The sequence below is a fragment of the Lepidochelys olivacea genome, assembly GCF_965140295.1.
Source record: "Lepidochelys olivacea isolate rLepOli2 genome assembly, chromosome: 2".
In the NCBI taxonomy this organism is placed as follows: Eukaryota; Metazoa; Chordata; order Testudines; family Cheloniidae; genus Lepidochelys; species Lepidochelys olivacea.
In genome coordinates this window covers 182,391,411-182,410,905 of record NC_140412.1, presented here as the reverse complement: position 1 = coordinate 182,410,905, position 19,495 = coordinate 182,391,411, and the positions used below count along the sequence as shown (strand labels likewise).

Sequence of the window (19,495 nt, the reverse complement as noted above, 5' to 3'; positions counted from 1 at the left end):
TACATTATGGTTGCCATTACTGAGCGGTTCATCTATAGCAGAGGTGGGCAAACTATGGCCCATGGGCCACATCTGGCCTGCGGAACCCTCCTGCCCAGCCCCTGCGCTCCTGGCCTGGGTGGCTAGCCCCTGGCCCCTCCCCTGCTGTTCCCCTACCCCCACAGCCTCAGGGCACTGCGTTGCTGGTGCAATGCTTTACGGGGGCTGGGCAGTGCAGTTGCAGAGCCACGGCCTGACCCGGTGCTCTGGGTGGCCCGGCTGTAGCGCTGCCAGCCACTGGCACTCCAGGCAGCGCAGTAAGGGGGCAGGGAGCGGGGGGGTTGGATAGAGGGCAGGAGAGTTGGGGTGGTGGTCAGGGGGCGGGGGGACGGATGGGCTCAGAGCAGGGAACAGGGGGGTTGGATGGGGCAGGGGTCCCGGAGGGGCAGTCAGGAAGGAGAGGGGGGGTTGGATGGGGCGGCAGGGGGCAGTCAGGGGCAGGGGTTCCGGGGGTGGTCAGGGGATGGAGAGCAGAGGGTGGTGGATGGGGTAGGAGCCCCGGCGGGAGGGGGCCATCAGGGGGCAAGAAATGTGGGGGGTCAGATAGGTGGTGGGGGCCGGGCCACACCTGGCTGTTTGGGGAGACACAGCCTCCCCTAACTGGCTCTCCATACAATTTTGGAAACCCAATGTGGCCCTCAGGCCAAAAAGTTTGCTTGCCCCTGATCTATAGTCATCTCTTGGACTGTATCCTGTGCTTCATTTAGGACTAAATCTAGAATTGCCTCTCCTCTTGTGGGTTCCAGGACTAGTCGCTCCAAGAATCAGTCATCAGTGATGTCTAGAAATGTTATCTCTGTATCCCATCCTGAGATGAAGTATACCTGGTCAATATGGGGATAGTTGAAGTCCCTCATTGTTATTGGGTTTTCTGTTTTTTGTAGCCTTTCTGATCTCCCTGAGCATTTCACAATCACTGTCACCATTCTGGTTAGGTGACTGGTAATATATTCCTCCTGCTAGACTCTTATTAGTCAAGCATGGGATTTCTATCCATAGAGATTCTGTGGTACAGTTTAATTCATTTAAGATCTTTGCAATATTTGACTCTCCTTTCTTTCATCTTTAGTGCCACTTCCCCACCAGCATGATCTACTCAGTCGTTCCTACATATTTTGTCCCTGTGGCCATTATCATGTGCCATTGATTATCATCGTTTCACCAAGTTTCTATGATGCCTGTTATATCAATAACCTCATTTAACACCAGGCACTCAAGTGCACCCATTATAGTATTTAAACATCTACCATTTGTATACAAGCCCTTATAGAATTTGTCAATATTTACTTGTCTGCCTTCATGTGATGTAATTGAATGGAACGCTTTTTTATTTAGCTGTTTCTCTTCCATTCCTACCTGTACTTTATCAACTTCTATCTCTTTACTGGGATACAGAGTATCCCCTTTAATAAATCATCCCTGAAGGATGTCTGTCCAAACCGTGTGCTCCTCTGCACCTGCTGGCTTTCTCCCAGTCCTTAGTTTTAAAACTTCTCTACAACCTTTTTAATTTTACATGCCAGCAGTCTGGTTCTGTTTTGGTTTAAGTGGAGCCCATCTTTCCTATATAGGCACCTCCTTTCCCAAAAGATTCCCCTGAGCCCCACCTGGTGTCCCAGTGACTGGAGGAGCCTCGGGCTCGCTGGAGCGCCAAGCTCGTAGCCCCGCACACAGCTGGAGGAGTCCTAGGCCAGCCAGAGCCCTGAGCTCCCACCCCCCCATCATGGCTGGAGGAGCCCCAGGGTGGCTGGAGCCCCCCACAGCTGCATTGCGCCTCCTCTCCTGAGATCCCAGCCACCTCTCGGGGAAAAATGTCTCTCTGCTGGACCAACCAACCAGCCTGAGCTTTTTATATGCTCCATGCAGGTTCCAGGGCAGCCGAGTAATCTCTCTGGAGTCCAGGGAGATTACTGATGAACCCGGGAAGCTGAGTAGCAGATACTGCCTCCTCAGCCGCCCCGGAACCTGCATGGAGCATAATAATAAGCAAAAACTTCACACTGCAGACCCCACAACTGGTGTCTGGCATCTGTGGCTGTGCCAGGGGAGGCTCAGCCTTCCCTGGGCTATTATACCCACTACCTATGCCATCATCTCATCCACACACTGAAACCCTGCAGGTCTATCTGGCCCTGTGTATGGAACGGGAAGCATTTCAGAAAATGCTACTGTGGGGGACTTTAATCTCTTTCCTTGCAGCCTAAATCTGGCCTCCAGAACCTCTCTCCTATCTTTTCCTATGTCATTGGTACATATATAGACCATAACCACCGGTTCCTCTCCAGCACGTAAGGCTGTTTTAGATGTCTCAAGAGGCCCACAACCTTTGCACCCAACACTTCACCATGTTGTTCTCCTGGTCATCACAAACCCAACTATCTATATTTCTAATAATCAAATCCCGCTATAACCTGTCTCTTCTGAATGACTGGGGTCCCCTCCCCTGGAGAGGATCCTATGACATCATCTGGAAGGAGGATTCCAACTATGGGATCATTTCCATCCACTCCAGCTTGATTTTTTTCCTTCTTCAAGACTTTAATCATCTTCAGCTGCACAAAGGCTGTCAGACAGGGGGTGGGACCACTCTACTGTGTCACAGAAAGTCTCATCTGTGGACCTCTCTGTCTTCCTTAGATCCTCCAGTTCAGCCACTCTGATCTCAAGAGCCCATGTTCAGTCTCTGAGGGCCATGAGTTGCTTGCACTGAATGCACACATACCCACCTGCCCATAAGGCAGATAATCGTACCTGCTGCATTCAGTGCAATAAACTGGATAGCCTCCTGACTCTGCTGCTGGACTTCAGCCTGCATTATTTTTACTCTTTTTACTACTTTTTCTTTTCTTTTGTTGTTGTTTGGGGGAGGGGGGTTGTTTTTGTTTTTGGAGGGGGGTGTTTATTGGCCTAAATTTAGAACTTTAGAATGTGTGTGTTTGGGTGTAGCTGGCTCTCGTACTCCCTTGCATGAAACCACCTGTTCACTCGGTCCTCTGGTCAGTTAGGAATTGTTTTTGTTTTGTTTTAAAGCCACTGTTCTCCCTGAGTTAGTCCCACCCTCTAGTCAAGGGATCTTAAAGGGATTAGGGATCAAAGGATAGCAGGCTATTCATGGAGCATCATGAATTAAGGTTCTGTGAATAAAAGGTTTAGGGTTTGAGCTATGGGCCAGATGTGATGCGTTTTCTTAGTGGTGAAGTTATCACACCTTGAAGTGGTGAATGGGGGACAGTAGGTGGGAGGCAGGACATATACACTAATGGAACACTTTCTTAAACACTTCTAACACAAGGTGTTTCTACCCAAACCGTGTTAGAATACCATTCAGTGGAAGCTAATCTCAGGCTATGTCTACCAATGTTCCCTCTAATTTTTTACATCCATGTGCATAATGTTATATGCATCATTATGGAGGTGATGTGTGGTGGGAGTAGGGCTGAGGGATTTGGAGTGTGGGATGGGGCTCAGGGCTGGGGCAGAGGGTTGGGGGGTGGTAAGGACTCTGGCTGGGTGTTCAGGCTCTGAGGTAGGGCCAGGGATGAGAGGTTTGGGGTGCGGGAGAGGGCTCAGGGCTAGGGCAGAGGGTTGGGGTGCAGGGGGGAGGAGGGAGGGCTCTAGCTGGGGGTGCAGGCTCTGGGGTGGGGCCAGGGATGAGGGGTTTGGGGTGCAGGTTGACCCAGAGCTGCAGCAGGTAGAGAGGACTCCTCCCAGCCCTCTCTGGCTGCAGCAGTGCAGGGCCAGGGGAGAGGCGCCTCTCCCTCGGCCATGGCAGCCTTGGTGTCTCTCCCCAGCCATGGCAGTTTCAGGGCTGGGGCCGTGGGAGAGGCACCTCTTCCCTCTACATGGCTCTTGGTAGTCTGCTTTGCGACCATGGAGCTTAGACGGAATTTAGGTCTAAACTACAGCCTATGTCAGCGTAACTTGTGTCACTCGGGGGTGTCAATACACCATCCTCCTGAGTGACATAAGTTAGATCTACATAAGCGCTCATATGCACAGTGCTATGTTGGCAGGAGAGCTTCTCTTGCTGACATAGCTTCTGCACTTTGCAGAAGTGGTTGTTTTTTTATGCTGTCTCCTATCGGCATAGTGTCTTCACCAGACGCACTGCAGCGATGCATCTGCATCAGTACAACTGCAGCGCTGTATGTATAGACATATACACACAAAAAGCACCCACTGAAATCATGTATTTGAGGTCAGAATTTGATCCACTGTAGCTGATATATAAAGTCAAAGTTTCAGAGTAACAGCCGTGTTAGTCTGTATTCGCAAAAAGAAAAGGAGTACTTGTAGCACCTTAGAGACTAACCAATTTATTTGAGCATGAGCTTTTGTGAGCTACAGCTCACTTCATCGGAGTCAAAGTGTTACTTGAAGATTTATACTAAAATCCCATGCAGGTTCTACTGTTTGTAGTGTCACAGGCATAATGATACATTTGCACTTAGTCTTTTCAGAAATGACTGCAGAGAGCATAACACTTATTTTTCTTTTACTGGTTTTAGAGAATTTATATAGCTCAAGGGGTGCAGAGTTCAAAGTACTGATTATTTAACATCTTTCTCTCTCCACCCCCCTCTCCCCAACTCATCCTCACTTCTGTTGCACAGTGTCCTGGTGCATTTCTGGGGCTGTAAATATTTCTGTTCACATTCAGTTTCCAGTTTTCTTTTATAAATTTAAATTTATATATTTCCTTAGGACTCATATTTTATTCAAGGAGTTGCATTTTATGACTCTTCTCTGGTATCTTTCCCTGCAGCTGCTTGGCTTCTTATTACATGAGTGAAATATATACACTTTGATATTCACAGAGCACGTTCCACCATTACTAAGCAAACATAATGCAATAATAGACTTATGCTGAACTGCAACTTGATTTGAAGAGGTGAGTTGACTATGTACTCGGTGGATATCAATTGTTTTGTGGATAAATTAGTCCAGTTCTATAATTTTGTCACATTTTAAAAGTCCTGTTTTTATTAACTCGTAAATGTTGATATATTAATTGCCTGTTTTCAACAGCAGATAGAGGTTGTTAGCTGCATGTTCACTTACCGCTGCATTTGTGAGAAGCAATACTAATACCCAGTTTTGCTAAAGCCAAAATATTCACAACAATACTGCAGATAAAAGCTATGGAGTTTTAAAAAGTGGCCCACTGCTAACTCTCTCATTGCTACTACATGATAAGTTTCAATGAAATACAGACAAATATAGAGTCCAGCTATTTTTCCCATTCAACTAAAATACAAATAGAGCTGGCTGTTCTGAAAAATAATAAAAACATTTGATTAGATGAAATGAACCATTTCATTTCAATTTCAAGCTTTTTAAAATGGTAAACTTTTTATAAAAATTGAAGTAAATTTTGAAAGTCGTTTCAAATTGAAATGTTTTGTTTAGAAAACATTAAATCACAATGTTTTGACTTTTCTGAATGTTTTTGGGTTTTTTTTTTTCAATTGAACCAATTTGGTGAAACCCACACGATTTCATGAAATATTTCGGCTGATATGAATCTCTATTTTTTGAGGTTTCAGCTGAAAAATTTCATCCAGCTCTAATGATAAATTCCCACTGACTTCAGTGGAAGCAGGATTAGGCCAAGAGTTAAGTGTATTTAAGTACATATAATATGCCAATTAGGTGTGGCTGTTAGGTTTCCCTTGAGTTGTCAATAGGAGCCCTGATTCAGTTGTACCATGGATAGCTCTGGGATGTCCCTGGTTGTGTAACAGCGATATAGTGTCTGACTGGACACTGGCATGGAAAAATTAAGAGTGAGAATTATTTCAGCTGTCTCTTGTCGAATCTGAGCCACTGTGAATAAATAACAAAAGAATCACTGGGGCAAAGAGAGCAAGCAAGCAGGAGAATGAGCACTCACCTGGGAGGTGGGAAACCCAGGAAGAAGTTCCCTTTTGCCACTGACCAATTTTATCCACCGTGGAACAGCTTCAACTTCAGGAGTGTTTGAGGGTGCTGTACAACCAGCTTTCCCATAGCCCCATGGTTAGACCACTCACCTGAGGGGTAGTCAACCTCAGTTCAAATCCCTTCTCCCCCTCAGGTGGAGGGGGGACTTGAACCAAGGATCTTCCACATCTCACGTAAATCCCCTAATCCCTGGAAGTTATGGAGGAGGCTGTGATTTTCCTCACATCTCATCCCCAGTTGTAAGCATGCCAGTAGGGGCTCAATTCAGTAGGTGAGGTCTGAGAATGCTTATTGGATCAGACCCTACGGGTGAGTTGGCAGAGGAACGCCTATCTTCCCCCAGTTCGTGCATTGCTCTGGGTCTGGACGCCTGGCGTGGGGCTGCAGTGCACTTTAAGGGCAAGTTTAGGCTCTTACAAGTTCAGGGACAGCTGACTGGGGATTCCGTGAATGTCACTGGGTCCTGATTCTGGGATTTAGGTCCCTTAAGTGGCAGTTGGCTACCTAAACCCTTTTGTGAATCTAGCTCTTCTCTCTCACTCTTTCAACCTACTTTTCTCCATTACAGTCTTTATTGTAATTTGTACTTTTAGTTCAGTAAATAACTTTATTTCTTTTGAATATTTAAGAAGTCCCCCTAAATAATGGAAAGGCTAAATGCTATTACCATGTTTTGGTGAATAAGAGAATCCTGTAAAAGACCTAAATGTGAGAGATTATTGGAGCTAAATACGAAAATTGTAATGAAAGAAAAGCTGTTCTTTAGAAAAAGAAACCCAACAAACCTGGTGTGATAGGTTCCCCGCACTGTGCCACTTGGAACGGGGGTACCGCTGAGCTCCCCTGATCCACCAGCCTGGGTTCCCTTTACACTGTGCTGCTATGACAGGCTTTCAAGCTCCCTTCTAGCACACACACAAAGGTAGGGCCACACCCAGCTGCAGTTTCACACAGATGCTGAGATCAGCTCTGCATGGGAAAGTCAGCTAAGGAATAGCCCAGCACTCAAGTGCACACCGCCTCTGGAGTGTAACCCAAAACTGTATCATTTTGCACTGAGCAGAGAACTATACAGTGCAAGCTCATTGAAATTCACCCCCTTCCCTCAGTGTGGAGGAAGATATGCACAGCTTTTTGCCCCCCAGTTATGAATTCCACAAACTGGTTTTAGAGAAAACAAAACCAAGTTTATTAAATACAAAAGATCAATTTTAAGTGATTATAATGGATAGCAAACAGGTCAAAGCAGATTACTGAGCAAATAAAACAAACATGCTAACTAAGTTTAAGGTCACTAAAGAAACTGGTACAAGTAGCCAATTCTCACCCTAAATGTTGTTGTTTTAGGCAGATTGCAGAGATTCTTGAAAGCCAGATGCACTGGCCTGAAGCTTAAAGTTTCAGATACTTCATTCACAGGCTAGACAGCCCTCCAGCCTGGGCTGAGCTTTTCTCCCCCTCCCCTTCTTCCCCAATCTTTGTTTCTTAGATGTTTCCAGCAGTCATCCTGGGTGGGGATTCAGGGAAGAACGAATCACGATTATGTCACCCCCTGCCCTAAATTGGTTTTACACATGCCGGGAATCCTTTGTCTTCCAATATGATTCCACCCCCGGTCAGTGGGAAAGTACTAATTTTATCTTGGAGTCCAGTGCCAGGTGATCACATGACCTGCAGCCATAACTCAAAGTTATTTGCAGCGTCCCCAGCGAGACTTTTCTCTGTGGGTGATAAAAAATATCTTCTGAGACCTATTGTTCTCTCTCATGGCTCTTCCTCACAGTGGGCCATCTAGACTGATTGCATTCTGACTGGTGGATGTTCCCCAGGTGTAAACACGCTTGTAATTGATACATAGCCAATATTTCTAACTTCAGATACAGAAATGATACATGCACACAAATAGGATAATCATATTCATTAAATCATATCCTTTCCAATGATATCTCGCATGACCCATCTTGCATAAATACATCTTAGTTATGCCATAATCATATTATAACAATATTTCTATGAAGAATATGGGATGAAGTGTCACACCTGGACACCTGTAGCAGGGTGGTCACCCCGCTCTGGCCCTGAAGGGGTTAAAAGAGCCCTGGGAAAGGGCTGCCCCAGGGAACCAGTAGGGTAGGCTGATTGGGGAAGCAGCCACAGTTGGGCCCATGCCCCAATCAGGCCACAGCTGGCCCTATAAAAGGGCTGTGAGCCAGGAGCTGAGACTCTCTCTCTCTCGCTAGCTAGCTAGCTCTTGAGAGAGGAGGACCTGGCTATTTGGGACAGAGCAGTGCTGGGGAAAGGGAGGAGAGGCTGTGGGCCTGGTCAAAGGCCAAAACAGGTACTGGGGTTGCAAAGGTGTAACCCGGGAATAGGCAAAGGCAGCAGGTCCTACCCCATTGCCAATGATGAGTGGTTTACAGACTGCAGTCTGCCCCAGTGAGCAGGGTCTAGATGATGACTAGCAATAGCCACTGAGGCAAGGTGGGTTTAGAGGGTTGGGGGTTCCCCTGGGAGGGGAGACCCAGATTGTGGGTTTCTGCTGGGGGAAGAACCCTGAGGTAGAGGGGCACTGGGGTCTGGGAGGGAAGTGGGTGCCAGCGGCAGGTGAGACACTGGCCTGCAGAGGGCGCTCCTTAGGCTGGAGAGCTAATTGCCAAGATGACCAGCAGGAGGCGCCGCACCAGTGAGTCATTGCCTCACTACAAAACCATAAAAAGATTTTCTAACATACAAACGTTTGGATGTTCTAAGTGATCATTTCCTATATTTTATACATGAGTTTCATGCAGCATTGTTTTCCCTCAAATACCACATGAAAATTACTGATATGACAGGAGAAAAGGTTTAGCTTTACTAGCTCACTGATATATTAATGGCTTTTGAAACATTCCCTGAGCAAAATCAGCTTTAGCTGACAGTGAAAAATGACCACTTGCAAGAATGCCGCTATACAAAGTGGTTTTTAACTCTGCCAGTTTCATTTGTTATCAACTCAAACCTGTTCATTTGTCTGACTGCTTGTGAATTTCCCTGAATATATTAAGTGTCTTGAATACTCTGATGGAAATAATCCAAAATGTCATTGTCTTTCCTTAGGCGCTGATTCAGTTAAACATTGAAGCACACTCTTAATTTTAGACATATGCTTCCATATGCTAAGCACGTACTTATGTGCCCTGCTGAACCAGACCCTTAAAAACTACTTTTGTGCCTTGTCTACCAATTCAGTATTTTTTCTGACTCATTGCTTGTGTACAGTACATCTGTCCCACATTATTTTAACTCTTTCTTCAGACCTGTTCCTAGCACTGTACAAATAGCAATCATATGAGTTCGAACAGTTGCTATTAGCAAACACTTTTATATCTTGTCAGTAAGCTGCTAAGTGCAAATAGTCATGATTAAATAACATACTTAGTGATTATATATTCTGTTTTATTGCACTTAACCACTTCCTCTTGTGACTTGCTTAGGACCGCAGTTATTGAATGGGAGTGACTATCATTGCATTTAAAAAAAACAATTTGTTCAGAAACACTGAATAGGGCAGTTGACTTAACTGTAAGTGCATCAGACTTCAAAATCTTTGGTTCATCTTCTGTTGATGGAGACACGCTGTGGATTGGCTTAATCCCTTGCATATATATACAGACTGGAAGGCTGAAGTATTGGCTTTGCTCTGGGAAACATGTAGTATGAAAAATGGGAGGTGTACAGAGAGGTATAGCAAAAATATAGAAATTGTCTGATTGAATATTTCTCCATCAGAGAACACCATATTGTCAAAAGTTCTGTGGGACCTTGTTAATTCTGATGGAAAACAGGCAGAAACTCTTCCTGGTTTCTTGCCAGCTCACCTGCCCAGCTCCCTGGCAGCCTACCTGCAGGCTGATAGAGACCTGAGAGTTGGCTTCTCAGGCTCATGAATCTTTCACAGCCCATGATTCCAAGGTCCCCAGCTCTAGGGAAGCCCACCAGGCAGACTGCCCAGATCCAGGGTTACGTGACTTTGGGCTGCTGCAGAGCCAAGGCTCCCCTGACCTCTGGTTCCCAAGGACCCCTTGCTGCTTCCCAAATAACTAAGAAAAAAATCCCCCCCCCCCCCCAAATTTCCATTCCACTACAGAACCAACTTTTTTTTCAAAAATCTCAGAACGTTTTGGTGAATGGAAAATCTCATTCCATCTCAGCTCTAATGAAAACCTATGCATACCTTAATAGAACAAACTCCACTAACATCAGGAAATGTATCTTCCTTCTCATTAGGCTGACATATTTTGATATTTTATTATAGACTTCACAATCATTGAGAAGCAATTTGCTAAAGTAAACACAGCTTTATTTTGTACACTTTAGGAAAGTTCTCGTATGAGCACAGGTTGAAATGACTGGAATTTCTTACTCGGAGAAGAGATGTGGAAGGGCAACATGACATACTGGGTCAGACCAAAAGTCCATCTAGCCCAGTATCCTGTCTTCCGAGTGCCCGGTGCCGCAGAAGCAATGAACAGAACAGGTAATCATCAAGTGATCCATCCTGTCACTCATTCGCAACTTCTGGCAAAAGTGACAAAAGTGTATAAAATAATTAATGGCATAGAAAAGGTAGATCAAGGAGCTTCTGTCCTGTCCCATACTAGGACAAAAGGGAACTGACAAAATTAAATGGAAAGGTGGCAAATTCAAAACCAATACTTTGCCACACAGCATAATTAGTCTATGGAATTTACTGCTACAGGATGTCACTGAATCCAAGAATTTAGCAAGATTCAAAGAGGGATTGGACATGTATATGGGTAACAAGAATATCCAGTTAGAATGGTTAATTCTAAAGAGTTTTGGAAGGGATATAAAATCTCATGCATCAGAATTTATGCCAATTGCCTATTTGGGGTTAGGCTGAGAATGCTTAATGGGAGGCATAAACTCACATTTGCCTACTACTGGATTGTTTTCATCTTCCAAAGGATCTGGCATTGGCTGCTGTCTGAGATATGACACTGGGCTAGATGCACAGTACATTATGTACAACCGATATTAAATCTCCTCAAAAGCCCGCTCCTGCTGCCACTGAAGTCAATAGCGATTTTGCTACTGAATTGAATAGGAGCGGCAGCATGCCCTCATTATGTGTTAATTCATCAGTGGCTATTAACTTACAGCAGTATCACACCAGTGTTCCATGTTCTGTATTGACTGCTTATTTTTTCCAGGTGGAGTTTACACTGTTTATCTATAAAGCCATAAATGGCTTGAGACCAGCATTCCAGAGACCTGTTTCTCTCTCTCCATGGGATAATGCCACAGTTGCCATCAGTGAAGACATTCAAGCTGGATTTCTCTTGGTCACTACGGTACATCTACACCGGTCCAAAAAAGAAACCAACCAAAAAACAATGGCAGCAAGTCTCAGAGTACAGGTCAACTAACTTGGGTTCATGTTACATAGTTAAAAATAATGGTGAGGGGTTCTTACAACAACATTTTTGGTGGCCTCAGAGTGCAGCCACCAATTTTTGCCGGTGTACAATTTTTCCAAGCCGGGGCCTTGCCACCCCCAGGAAGGTGGGTCAGGAACTCACTGGCCCTCTGGAGAGTCCCAGGTTCCTCCAGCTCTGTGCATTACCAGGTCCATGTGTCTCCAGGTCCATGTGTCTCCAGAGGCGTTGCCCAGAGTTCCTGAATTAGCTAATCATCTGCTTTTAAAAGCCAACTGTTGTTGCAGACAACTCAAAAAGATGTAAAAAAGCAAGTTCTCCAAATAACACATACAAATAAAAATATAATGAAAAGAGGTAATTCTAAAAGAAAGCTTACTGCAGATCATTGGTATAATGTTTTTACAGGCTGGTTTCCCACTTCCAAAGGTATATTGTCAATTACGCTTTATCCATTGTTAATTGTGTTGGTATTATCCAGCGTTTGCCTAATTAAAATAATACGTATGTGTTGCTAAATAAAAAAAAAAGTTGTTAAATTGCAACCACAAGCTCAAATTGTCTCTCGATATGTAGCTATAAAACAATTATATAAAATATGACCCAGTCAAGAATTGTTCTTGAGGGGTCAAAAGGGGGGTATGTAGGGGTAGGATTTTATATCTGTATTAAAGGCCATAGTTTACCCTGACAGCCACCCTTTTTGAATAGCAAAAAGGGATGACCCTCTGGGGCACTGTTTTTAGGATAAGCTGTATTATAAAAGATGGGGTCTTGTTTTCTGTATGCATTATAAACTTCTCTTTAGTCATTTCTTTGTTTTAAAGTTTAGTGAGTAAAAGACAGGGTCATGTATTGTGTCTATGTTAATAAAATTGGAGGAATGCTAAAATTAGAGCTCCAAGCCACAGTGTAAATTGTTTTAATTATAAAATTTAGCAAGGCTTAATTTACAATGTCTTTTGCTTAGCATAAAACACTGCTGTTTGTATACCTTTTAAAGGTCTCTGTAAAAGACTGTTTGTGTAAATAAGAAGTGCATGCCCCCCCCCCTTTCTCAAAAAAGAAAAGTGTAAAGGCTATTGTCCAAGCCAGATGGTCAAGGGAGAAGAAGTAAAAAATTTAACCAATTATCGAAGCCATAAAACCATCAATGCGCATCCATGACTGAAAAAAGGCAGATTAACAACCCTAAAGTGGAGGCTGGCACCCCTGAAGACAAGACAATTAATTAAACCAAAAGAACAGAATGGCCCTCTCGAAGGTGCTTTAAAATGTTAACATCAGAAGATCATACTGATTAAGGAGTAACTGGTCACAGACTGACACAGCAAAATCCATAAACTTCAACGGAGAAAAAAGACTGTAAGAACAGGGTGCTTTGCCATGGGACTTCAAGTTCGTCTTGCCACTACTCCAGGAGCATCGGATCACCACCAACAGAGCCCGGCTCCCCTCTGCAACCAATCTGACTGGCCACTAGATTGATCCAGACTCTGAACTGGTAACTAGAAACATCGACTTGTGGGACTGTGTGCATGGGGTGTGTGTGTGTGTGTCTGTGACTAAAAAGCATATGCTAACTGCTGTATTCTCAATAAATGTGGCGTGTTGCCTTCTCCCCTATAAGAAATCTCACGCGCTTTGTATAAGCATAACAAGGCTACGTGGTGCAGGGCGCTGATCCCTGCTGATGGCACCAGCAATCACCACGACAGTGCATCCACGAGAAATAGCTGGATGCTGCAGGGAGGGGCTGCTGCTTTGTCCCCTTCCCATCTCTGCCTAGAAGGCTCTTGTACCTGCAAAATATCTGCTGGTGGCTGCATTTGAGAAATGCTGATAATGCTCCAGCCCCAGTGGGAACTTCTATGTTGCTATATTTAGCCCTGTACAGCAAGCCTGAGTCAGTTGATCTGGGTTCTGAAACTTGCTGCTGCAGGTTTTTTCAAGTATAGATATTTCCTAAGAGGAAATTTCTGTCAGAGTGTCTCTATGAGTATATTAACACTTCCTCATTGCTGGTCCAAAATAGCCTCCAGATGCTGAAGTATAGAAATGCTAAAAGATTCATCATTTTCTCTGTCTTTTGGGGCAATGGCTGAGATTGGTATATTTGGAAAGGTGGGGTATTTTAAGTTCTTTGGTTATTGTGCCTTTGTGGGAAGGATAGCTGCAGTTTGGTTTTGTTTGTAACGTGCTAGGTAAGATTTTTGTAGAGCATAACATGAGTACTTTTTTAACAGGCCATGAATACTACATATCTGTATACTTAAGGCAACTGTTGCTGTATTTGTTAAATAAGTACCAGGCTTTAGAACTGTTCATAATGTTATGAACAACAAACCATCAAGAATGGGTTGCTCATAACATTGTCTGAGGGGTCCATCAACTCCTTTTCAACTTTACCTGAGTTTCGCCCTGGTGACCTGTCACCAGACTGCTGTGGTGACCCATCCTGTAGATCCCATGTGCTTCCAAGCCAACTGGGTCTGAGCAGTGCCTAGAGATTTGCCTATGTTTCTGGATCTTGCACCATCTCCTTGGGATGTGGGATCCACAGTTCAACTGTCCTCAGCCCTGGGACCAGAGCTGAACCTCCCCAGTGGCTTATGCATGCTCCCCCAGAGTTCCACTTCCATGTGCACTCCAGATTATAGCTCCAATCTCTGGGGACCATGTGACAGGCAAAACAAGGAATACCGGCTTCTTAAAGAACACACACTTTACTCTTCAAAAAATACATGAGTGTCAGCTCTATGCAAAACAAGCACCTGAACACAATCCCTCCCTTTGGGGTCCTCAGGATTTCTGGGCATCTTTGGGGTTTTGATTAGTGTTCTTCAGGGAGGCCAGGAGCTGCCTCCACTTCTCACTGAGTCATCTGCTTCTGGTGATGGTCTGCCCCCTGTCAGAGAGAGCATGTCTGTTTTGAAAATCTGTTTGACATCTTTTCCTACTCCTCTTCTATGTTCGGATTTTTCATGCTTCAGCCCTAGGAGGGTCATCAAAAGTCAATGGCTTGGCTGATACCTTTCCCTGGTGGCATGATGAGGGCCATCAATCTCAAATGGCCCCCATTTCAATTTTTCAACCATAGCCAGTTTTCTGCTACAAAATGGATGTTACCATTCCGAATAGTGGTTCATAAAATAAAATGAAATTCATAAATGGACTATAAGGTGGATAGAAAGCTGCCTAGCTCATCAGGCTCAACGGGTAGTGATCAATGGCTCCATGTCTAGTTGGCAGCCAGTATCAAGCAGAGTGCCCCAAGGGTTGGTCCTGGGGCTGGTTTTGTTCAATATCTTCATAAATGATCTGGAGGATGGTGTGGATTGCACCCTCAGCAAGTTTGCAGATGACACTAAACTGGGAGGAGTGGTAGATACGCTGGAGGGTAGGGATAGGATATAGTGGGACCTAAACAAATTAGAGGATTGGCCCAAAAGAAATCTGATGAGGTTCAACAAATACAAGTGCAGAGTCCTGCACTTAGGATGGAAGAATCCCATGCACCGCTACAGACCAGGGACGTAGTGGCTAGGCAGCAGTTCTGCAGAAAAGGACCTAGGGGTTATGGTGGACGAGAAGCTGGATATGAGTCAACAGTGTGCCCTTGTTGCCAAGAAGGCTAACAGCATTTTGGGGTGTATAAGTAGGAGCATTGCCAGCAGATTGAGGGACATGATCATTCCCCTCTATTCGACATTAGTGAGGCCTCATCTGGAGTATTGTGTCCAGTTTTGGGCCCCACACTACAAGAAGGATGTGGAAAAATTGGAAAGTGTCCAGTGGAGGGCAACAAAAATGATTTGGGGACTGGAGCACATGACTTATGAGGAGAGGCTGAGGGAACTAGGATTATTTAGTCTGCGGAAGAGAAGAATGAGGGGGGATTTGATAGCTGCTTTCAACTACTTGAAAGGGGGTTCAAAAGAAGGTGGATCTAGACTGTTCTCAGTGGTAGCAGATGACAGAACAAGGAGTAATGGTCTCAAGTTGCAGTGGAGGAGATTTAGGTTGGATATTAGGAAAAACTTTTTCACTAGGAGGGTGGTGAAGCACTGGAATGCGTTACCTAGGGAGGTGGTGGGATCTCCTTCCTTTGAGGTTTTTAAGGTCAGGCTTGACAAAGCCCTGGCTGGGATGATTTAGTTGGGGATTGGTCCTGCTTTGAGCAGGGGCTTGGACTTGATGATCTCCTGAGGTCCCTTCCAACCCTGATATTCTATGATAACTGAGTGCAGAAATCCCCCAGTCTGTCACAAGTTCCAATCAAAATTGCAACCTTTTGTCCAGAAATGGAGCCTTTTGGCCACCTGTCTCCACCAGAGGCCATGTCCTGACTAAGTGGTAGATAAATTGAGGACCCACACGGCTGCAACAGTGTGAAGCTGATGAAAGGGATTTGGGTCCATCCTTCAGCACTCAACTGAGGCACTTGGAGAGAGTGATGGTTCAGTGTAGGCCACGTGCTAGTATGGGGAAGCCGTGCCAGTAAGCCTAGTTCTGTTGAATCAAAGAAGACTTTGTTGAGAGGGTCTCAGACTATTCCCTCCTATCCTGGTCTGCCCTGTATAGATGTGTGCTCCTCACTACTTACAGGCCCTCCATTCCCCTTTCACCTCAGTCCCAGTGTTTCAAAATACTAACTTCCCTTCCCTCAAGTCTGAGGTTCTCCCATGTTCCCCTTAGGCCCCGTGCTTCCATGGGTGGTTCTCCCCTGCCTATTGCAATTTAATGGTCTCCTTTCTCTTTTCTACATCATTTGATACTCTTTCTTCCCTTTCATGAGCTGAGAGAGGCCTGAGGCAAAGTCAGCACAGAGGAATTTGCCTCTGATGGGGAGCTTTTGTATTTTCACAGTGTGAATATTTTTTTAATGTTTCATTCTTTATGAACCAGGAAAAACCTCGTGCTTCTGATCACACCCACCAAATCAGGCCATTGCATGTGACTTAGGTGTTTGGCCACCTATCTTCTCCAGTTCGTGACCTGAAAGCAGAGATATGTGCCCCCCTGGAGCTTGAAGTTAGGGGTCTAGCTCTGTGAGGAAGATGGGGATGAGGACATACTCTTGTCATTGGCATCTTCTATTGGCAAGCTCAGGTGGCACCCCACCTACTGTGATGGCTTTGTGGAGCACAGTCTAAGGCACCTATAGCTCTTCATTCATTGTATAGGATCCTAGGCATCTAACTCGGTGTTGGTCTACACTAATGCTGTAAGTCAACCTAAGTTCAGTTACATAAGTTATGTAACTGAAGTTGACGTAACTTAGGTCAACTTACATCAGTGTCTACACCTCACTATGTCACCGGGAGATGCTTTCCCATCGACATAGCGTCCACCTCTCGGGAGGTGGAGTACATACATCGATGGGTAGAGCTCTCTCCCATCGACTTAGCATGTCTTCACCAGACCCACTAAATTGACACCACTGCATCGATCGCAGCAGTGCTGATTTAGCCCATAGCGTAGGCATGGCCTCAGGCTTTGTGGAGTGCACTGTTGTTCCTCTGACTTTCTAGGCACCTAATCCCTTTATGAATCCCATCCCAAGTGGTTTCTAACCTAAAGCTGCCTATCTTGACTATGATATACAGCCTTGTCTAGAAAGATTTGATAAGCTAGGTGGACTTTGCCTTCTAGAATTACTTTTCATGGGAAAACTTTTTCTTGGCTGCATACTAAACAGGATATTAAGAACCTTAGGAGAAATGACTTAAAAAATTCATAGTGATTCAGTATGTGCTGTTCCTTTTCCAGAAAATCATGAACTACAAGATTGAGACAGTATATGGAACATGTCACATGTGTGAAGGTGCTGTCCTTAAGTGTTCTAACCGTGTTCAGTGCATTAACAAATAAACCCTCTTCTCAGGCTTTGTCAATGAACACTAGATGCCCTTATTAGTAGAGTAAATGTCTCATTTGGAGCATCAAGAAGCTGGTGGTCTATAGACATCAGTCCTTGTAGACCTCGGAAAGGGTTACTGATGGACGTGGTAGGATAGTGGTGAAATGTGTCTGGAGGAGCTGGGAATAAATGAAGGGGTGTGTGTGTGTGTGTGAGAGAGAGAGAGAGAGAGAGAGAGAGATGAGGGGAAAATTAATTTATGAAGGAATTGTGGAGTGGGGTGCCCAGCAGTCCATATGAACTTTAAGTAATTCATCCTCTTTTCCTTCCCCAGAGTTTATGCTGTGACCAAATAGGTAGGACTTCTGTGTGGTCTCATATAATCATCTGAAGGGACCCGTCCTTCTCCCTTCTGAAGTCAAAAGGAGTTAGGCCATTGGTTTAAATAGGCGTAGGATCAGGCCCCTGTCTATAAAGTTCTTTGAAAAGATCCAGTGTTTTATAATAATAGCTTCCTTAGCATCTATGAAGATGGAGTTAGTAGCAGACCATGTCTTGGAACTTGCCTAGTGTACTTAAATAGAGCAAAATCCAAATGCACCTACCATTTTAGCTTTAGAAGTATGCATAATTAATACAGTATTTAAGGGAACCCTGCCAATAGGGTTACTAGTGACTGGATGCCAAGAGAGCTGTGTGATACTCTCCCTGGGGTGTAATCTGGAACTGGGGTACCGCTGAGCCCTCTGGCATACCAACCTGGGCTCCCTCTCACACTGTGATGTTGTGACAAGCTGCAAACCTCTCCAGGTTCTGCACTTACACAGTCATCCTCAGGTAGGGACACATCCATCAGACTTACATGAATGCTTTTGCCAGCCACTCATGAACCAACAATAGAGAGGCTCCAACCAATTCCCCACAGCTCCCCAGTCTAGGACTTCAGAGCTGTACCATCTTGCCCTTGTCAGAAGCCTGACCAGTGTAAGTTTATTACCCAATCCACCCCCTCCTAAGTGTGGAGAGGACATGCACCAGTGTTTGTACATGGAGCAGATTTCCCAAGCACTTCATCCAAAACACACTGTTTTAGGTAAAATATAAAACAAGATTTGTTAACTATAGAATGATAGATTTTTAAGTGATTATAAGTAATAAGCATACAGATAAAAATAAAATTGCAATCTGAGTTCTATAAATTAGACAGGATTTTAATCAAGCAGTGTCTCACCCTGATGGTATAATTCCTTAATACACAGGCTGGGATTCTCCTTTCCAGCCTGGGACCACCTCTCTAGTTCTGTCTTTGTCCTCCAGACATGTTTCCAGGTGTTGAGTTGTGGAGGGAGAGAAGCCAAGTGATGATGTCACTTCCCCTCTTTTATAGTTTTTTCTAGCTTGCTGGAAAGATCCTTTGTGATGTGAGTCAAGCAATCTCCATTGTCTAGGTGCTCTCTCTGAGAAGTCTCCATTGTACACAGTCCCTAGGAGAGTCATGCGTGTGGACTCCCTTTAATGGGCCAACATCAGCATCTGGCTGCTCCACTGTTGCACCTGAAAGGCTGGTTGTAGGTGTTCCCAACCTCGCAACATATTTCAGTAACACACTCATATTAAAACTTCATAACTTCCCATACAATAATAACATATACAATCCAACAGGATATTTATGTTCAACAGATTTAAGCTTTTAAAAATGATCTCCCAAGGCCTACTTTGTGCAAAAATATCATAATCATATGACAGTGGTGAATTGGGGGTTCCAGGGTGCTGCTTTGGGGTACAGAGTGTCACAAACTGCTCAACTACATTGGGTTTGTCCCCATTGTATTTGGTCCTAATAGGCTATTTTTATATTTTGTTTCCTACTGTTCCTGTGTCTTGCAGGGATACTGTTCAAATTTAAGCAGTTTTTAAAACAAACTTAGTGTAAGGCTATTGTTTTGTTTGCTTTTTCATAACAGACATTTCAATTCTTTTTTTAGTAGCTTTGAATTTGAAACACCCTTCACTAACTCGTATCCCAGCAAGTTTCACTTCTCCCTAGTTTAGCTCAAGAGTATTGGAAACTGTCTCTGGCTCACAGACTACTGAATGGCACCTTCTTGTCTCTTTCTTGAGAGACTGCTCTCCCTAGCCTGAGGTTACTTCCAAATGCTCATATTAACTCCAAGCCAATGATATACGAATGAGTTTGGAATTGGGCAAATTA

At 44.5% G+C, this 19,495-nt stretch overlaps 1 long non-coding RNA gene across 1 annotated transcript in view; it reads left to right on the top strand.

The window, feature by feature from the left end:
- The window catches only part of LOC311517313, a 69,868-nt gene extending 58,492 nt beyond the window's left edge, over window positions 1-11,376 (top strand). The window contains exons 2-3 of the long non-coding RNA XR_014710659.1: window positions 10,339-10,498; window positions 11,196-11,376. This is a non-coding gene — a long non-coding RNA (uncharacterized lncRNA). The remainder of the gene's footprint in view (window positions 1-10,338; window positions 10,499-11,195) is intronic.
- The last annotated feature ends 8,119 nt before the right edge of the window (window positions 11,377-19,495 follow it).